The sequence below is a fragment of the Myotis brandtii genome, unplaced genomic scaffold, assembly GCF_000412655.1.
Source record: "Myotis brandtii unplaced genomic scaffold, ASM41265v1 scaffold496, whole genome shotgun sequence".
Taxonomy (NCBI): domain Eukaryota; kingdom Metazoa; phylum Chordata; class Mammalia; order Chiroptera; family Vespertilionidae; genus Myotis; species Myotis brandtii.
The window spans coordinates 892958-899187 of record NW_005368921.1 but is presented as its reverse complement, the minus strand read 5'-3'; positions in this window follow the sequence as shown (position 1 = coordinate 899187).

The window sequence follows — 6230 nt, the reverse complement described above, 5'->3', positions numbered from 1 at the left end:
CTCCTCTCTCCCTGCTCCCGCCCGGGCAGCGGGGTGAGCTAGCACTGAAGCCGCGACCGCTGCTCCTGCAGCTCCCTGCACCCTCACGTCACGCGGTTGCCATGGCTCGGGACGGGCGAGGGAGGAAGCAAGGAGACAGGCGGCTTGTCGGGAGATGTAGTTCCACCCTCTGGCAGGAGCCCCGGCGTGTGCGCGAGGCGCTGCAGACGTGGTCCCGTGGCGCAGAGTCGCCGGCCCACGACCTGGCCAGTCTCAGGCCACCCTCCGGACACATAAGCGCCAGGATGATTTCGTGGGCGTGTCAACAGCAGATACCTGTGGATCTCTTGCAGCGGTTCTCAACCTGTGGGTCGCGACCCCTTTGGCGGTCGAACGACTCTTTCACAGGGGTCGCCTAAGACCATCCTGCATATCAGATATTTACATGACGATTCATAACAGTAGCAACATTACAGTTATGAAGTAGCAACGAAAATAATTTTATGGTTGGGTCACAACATGAGGAACTGTATTTAAAGGGCCAGAAGGTTGAGAAGCACTCTTTATCATATTCCACCTTGCTTATAGTTAGTTCCATAAATTCTATTCATCTTTGTAGTCGCTACAGCTCTTAGTACTGTGCTTAAAACCCTTGAGAAAGGAAATGAATGTTCCAGGCTCTGGGCAAAGTGTTTGCATAGTTTTCTCCTTTAATATGTATTCGAAGAAGTCGAGGTGGAGAATCAGACTTACTTCTAGGGGAGAGATCCATCTTTGTCTGGAAAAATATGCGTTTGATGAGAGGTAAGACCTCATGGGCAGGGGAACCCAGGCAGTGAAAGGTCGCTGTACAGCTTCCCATCGTGATACAAGGGGAAATGCTCGTGATAAAAGTGGGAGGAGCACCGGCTGGCGGGGCTCAGTGGTGGAACATCAACCTGTGAACCAGGTCACGGTTCCATCCCCCCGTCAGGGCACAAGCCCAGGATTGCGGGCTCGATCCCCATGTGGGTTTGCAGGAGGCAGCCGATTGATGATTCTCTCTCTCGTCATTGATGTTTCTATCTCTCTCTCTCTCTCCCTCTCCCTTCTCTCTGAAATCAATAAAAAATATATTTAAAAAAATAAAAAGAATAGTGGTGCCCGCTCTGGCCGGTGTTAAGTGGTTAGACTCTAACCGTTAGAGCATGGGCCCCGTGCACCAAAGGGAGGGTCATGGGTTTGATTCCCAGCCTAGCCAGGGCGAGTGCAGGAAGCAATCATCTCTCTCTCTCTCTCTCTCTCTCTCCTCTATCTCCCTCCTCCCATTCCTCCTTTCCACTCTCTAAAAATCAATGGGAAAAAATATCCTCAGGTGAGGATTAACAACAAAAAAATAAGAATGGTGGTGCCTGCTGTTACAATTAAAGATAGTATTTATACTACTCCTCTGCTTTCTGAATCTTTAGTCACGCTCTTCACATTCAGGAAAGCTTTGTATGAGTACTATTATGTGGGTGGGGTGAGGTGAGGGGGCAGGTAAAATAATTAAAGACTGTGTTGCCTTTTAGATCTAATTCACGTGGAAAAGAGAAATCTTGCCCAGAAACAGAGGCCTGGAAACAGATATAAACCCTCCAACTCCCCCCACTCCTTGAGATTGACATTTATTTTGGGCTTTCCACTGAATCTGGATTGATTTAAAGTTTGAGCCCATTTTATATGGAATTTATTGAGCAGGACTCCTCTCTTTGAACCCTGGCTTAGTTACCATTTTGTAAGGAAGGTGTTTTAATCCTTTTTTAAAAAATATATATTTTATTGATTTTTTACAGAGAGGAAGGGAGAGGGATAGAGTTAGAAACATCGATCAGCTGCCTCCTGCACACTCCCTACTGGGTATGTGCCCACAACCAAGGTACATGCCCTTGACCGGAATCGAACCTGGGACCCTTGAGTCTGCAGGCCGACGCTCTATCCACTGAGCCAAACCGGTTAGGGCTTTAATCCTTATTTTATATGTATATATAAAGCCCCACGTTTGGGAATGATCTCATTTCTTTTTCTTTGCTAACATACCTTCTTTTTCCCTCGTTACTTCCACCCCAACCAGCAGGATACAGTACCTCCTTCCCGCTCAGAGATGGTATTCTGGAGTCACACTCAGTAGGCATGTGACCTTTTCTGTTGTCGGCGGCAGGAAAGGCACCAGGTGTCTGACCAGCGGGGTCAGACCAAACCTGGGTCCAGCAGCCTCGGTACTTGGGTTCTGGCTAGGAAAGAATTCAGAATCCAGACTCAAACTGTAACAGAATGTTTGTTGGGTAAATCACAGAGGTAGAAGAAGTAATTCCTAGAGGAAATGGGCTTCAGAAACAAGTTCTAGCGGTAAAGGAAGGGCCCTTGGAGGAAGCTAATGGTGCCTGGGGGAGGGGAGGAAGGCGAAGGCACGAGCTTACTCCTGGGAGGAAGAGCACGGAGGACCCTCTGTCCTGAGGGTCTTAAGGGCGGAGATTTTAGGGGAGGTCCCAGGGAAAGATCTTAATTGAATATTCAGTAGCTTTCCAGGTGTGTCCATTCAGCGCTGTGGTCTCCACTGATTGATTGGCTGCCTCCAGGACAGGGGTCATTATTCAGTGCAACTGGTCCTGATGTCAGCCGTAGCTGGGTTTGTTACTTACCTGGGCCAGGAGTTGAAATATAACTGAGGCACAGATGTTAACTTTAGGAAGGAAAGGTCAGGGGGTCCAAATGCATGACCAGCGAGCTTTATGCCAGAGGAGGAAAAGTCACCCAGCGTGCAGGTCCCACCCTACAACTAATTGTCGGTTGCTAGGCACCTGGGGCTTTCCATCATGGTGAACTTCTGTACCTGGCCCACTGCCCTTGCTCTGCTTATGTCGGTTTAACTGCCTACAACATTTCCAACCCCACTTTCTTGTCTAGTCCCACACCCTCTGACTAAGGGTTTACACATGTGAGACAGCTGCTTCAAGTGAGAATATAAGACAGAAATTGACTGGGATATATGACTGAACTGTGACCTCATTAACATTGAGGTCATAATGTTATATTGTACCTTGTTATATTGTACCTTGCTGCACAATCCCCAAGGTACAATAGGCCTGCCAAGTCAATTTGCTTGTTGTACCCTACTAACTAGATTAGCTAATTACTGTCTTTTAAACTTTTCTTTCTTTCTTTTTTTTTGGTAAATAATGGTATTTTATTGTGGTTTTAATTTACATTTTCCTATTACTGAAGATGAGCATCCTTTCATATGTACACAGATCACTTGAATACTTACTTTTGTGAAAGTCTTGTTCAAGTCTGTTGCTCATTTCCCTCTAAGGTTGTTTATCTTCTTTTGTGACTTGTAGAATTTCTTTTTTATTTTTATTTATTTTTGTTTTAATTTTTTTTTCTTTATTGATTAAGGTATTACATATGTGTCCTTATCCCTCCATTGCCCCCTCCACCCCCTTAAACTTTTCTTAGTTAATTTCCTGTACTTGGAACAACCAATTTCTTGCCATTTCCCCATTGTTCTGCATTGATAACTTCCTTCAAATACTGGCTCAAAACACATCTCCTCCAGGAAGACCCTCCTGATTGAACCCATCCCTCAATATTAATGTCATGTAAAAGTATCATGTATCCTACATTCACTAGTTGTTTCATGTGTATATATGTGTTCATCTACTAAGTTTTAAGCTCCACCAAAATAGACACCATTACTTTTAAGTTTCTATCTCCAAACCAGGTGGTATAGTGCTGTACTCAATGGTGAGTTTTCAACCAACATTTGTTAGAAGAATGAAAACAGTCTTAAAGAGAGGCAGGAATTTGCCTAGACCAGTGATGGCGAACCTATGACACGCGTGTCAGAGGTGACACGCGAACTCATTTTTTTGGTTGATTTTTCTTTGTTAAATGGCATTTAAATATATAAAATAAATATCAAAAATATAAGTCTTTGTTTTACTATGGTTGCAAATATCAAAAAATTTCTATATGTGACACGGCACCAGAGTTAAGTTAGGGTTTTTCAAAATGCTGACACACCGAGCACAAAAGGTTCGCCATCACTGGCCTAGATTCACCCAAATATAAATTCAGTAGTTGAATCCAGTAGGACTGTCCACATGAGAGGGCTTTGCCACCACCTCTGGCCTCCTTCTCCCCAACCCTGTGCATCTCCTCGAGCCCTGGAAGTATCTGTGTTACCTACATCATATTCCTTTTTTCCCTACTGGGAAATCCTCTTTCTGTGCTCTGAATAATATTAAAAATAACTCTTCTCGCTCTTCCTCCTCCTTCCAGCTGCCCAAAGAACCTGGCTGGCAACCCCCTTGTTCACCTCCACTTCAGAGCCAGAACCAGGCACGTGACTCCAGTTCAAGTCCTGACTGCCAATTCCTCAGGTTACCGAGAGCTATTTCAGGCCATACAGGCCACACAGTCCCCTCCTCCCCATCCTCTGGGCCATATCCTAGCTTAGCCCTTCCTGGAAGGTCCCTCATATCCAACAGCCAAGTCAGCATGTCCCAACACCCATACCCATCTCATCTCCAGCTACTGTCAGTTTCTACTTTTTCAGCCTCATCTTCATCATTATCATCATCATCAATTATTTTTTTAAAAAATATATTTTATTGATTTTTTACAGAGAAGGGAGAGGGAGAGTTACAAACATCGATGAGAAACATCAATCAGCTGCCTCCTGCACACTCCCGACTAGGTATGTGCCCGCAACTAAGGTACATGCCCTTGACCGGAATCGAACCTGGGACCCTTCAGTCCGCAGGCCGACGCTCTATCTATTGAACCAAACCGGTTAGAGCTCATCATCAATTATTAAGTGCCTGTTCCCATGTGCTGCTCTGCTAGAGCTATGAAGAATAATTTAATGTCTACTGTTGCCTTCAGAGAGCTCAAAATCCCTTTTTCATAGAAAAACAAACAAACAAACAATGTGAAGTCCTGTGTTGAAAGCAAGACTAGCTAACAAGGAATGTAGAATCCATTCTAAACTATTGGGCACTTGTATGTCAAAGACTGAAGTGAACAACAAAGGTGTGCAATTTAAATGTGAGTGCTACAGTGTAAAGTACGTGTTAAGAAGACCTAACAAAAGGGAAGTGTTAACAGGGAAGACTTCCCGGAAGAGCTAAGGCTTACATAATATTGTAAATTTTATTTCCAATATGGTAAAAAAAATAAAAAAAAAGTATTTTAAAAGTATATAGTGATAGATACAATTTCCTCTTATTTTTCATTCCTTGTCTCCCAGTTTCTCTCCAGGAAAAAGCACTGGTACCAGTGTCTTGTGTATCTTTCTGGTGGGAATCAAGATATTGACAGCAATGAGGGGGCATAGCTTGTTGGAGAGCAAGGGAGGGCTTTTATATCTATTCCTGACAGGAGACCAGCTGCTACCCCTCTTCCTACCTGTGTTCCCTTCTTAGACCACACCTGCTGAGTTGCTGAGCTCTGAACAGGACCCTTAGTTACCCTTTATAAGTTGTACCAGTTTTTCAATATCCATTTTTCTTCCCTCTTTTTCCCTGTCTGGGCTGGGCTACCCGGCATCCAGATCTTCCCTGATTGGCTGCTCTCTGGCCTCCAGTGGAGGAGGGGCAGCACCCCACCCTTTTCTGGGGAGAAACGTTTGCGTCTTTGAAAGTGTAACCAACACCCTCCTGCCTGGCCCTGGCAATGTGGCCATTAGGGGGTGGAGGAGAGCCCCCTCTGTTGGCTTTGGAGGCCTTCAGACCCCCCCAGCCTCTTTGGGGGTGGGGGTGGGGGTTCGGCGGCGGCAGATTCCTTGGGATTTCTCTCTGAAGTTTGAGCACTTTTGCTACTTCCTTTCTACGCAACTCCTGTCACCACTGGTGGATTTACGTGACTTCCCTTCCTCTGAAGCTATTGCCATATACAACCCCCAGGTCTCCACGCCCCTGCTCCCCAAGTCTGCGGGGGATTTGGGGTGCGCCATCGCTGGCGAGAGGCGTTAGCTCCCGAGGAGGCCGTGGGCACTCTGAAGTTTGAGCACTTTTGCTACTTCCTTTCTACGCAACTCCTGTCACCACTGGTGGATTTACGTGACTTCCCTTCCTCTGAAGCTATTGCCATATACAACCCCCAGGTCTCCACGCCCCTGCTCCCCAAGTCTGCGGGGGATTTGGGGTGCGCCATCGCTGGCGAGAGGCGTTAGCTCCCGAGGAGGCCGTGGGCATGGTGGGCTGGGGCCTCGGGTTGGGCGCCGCAGG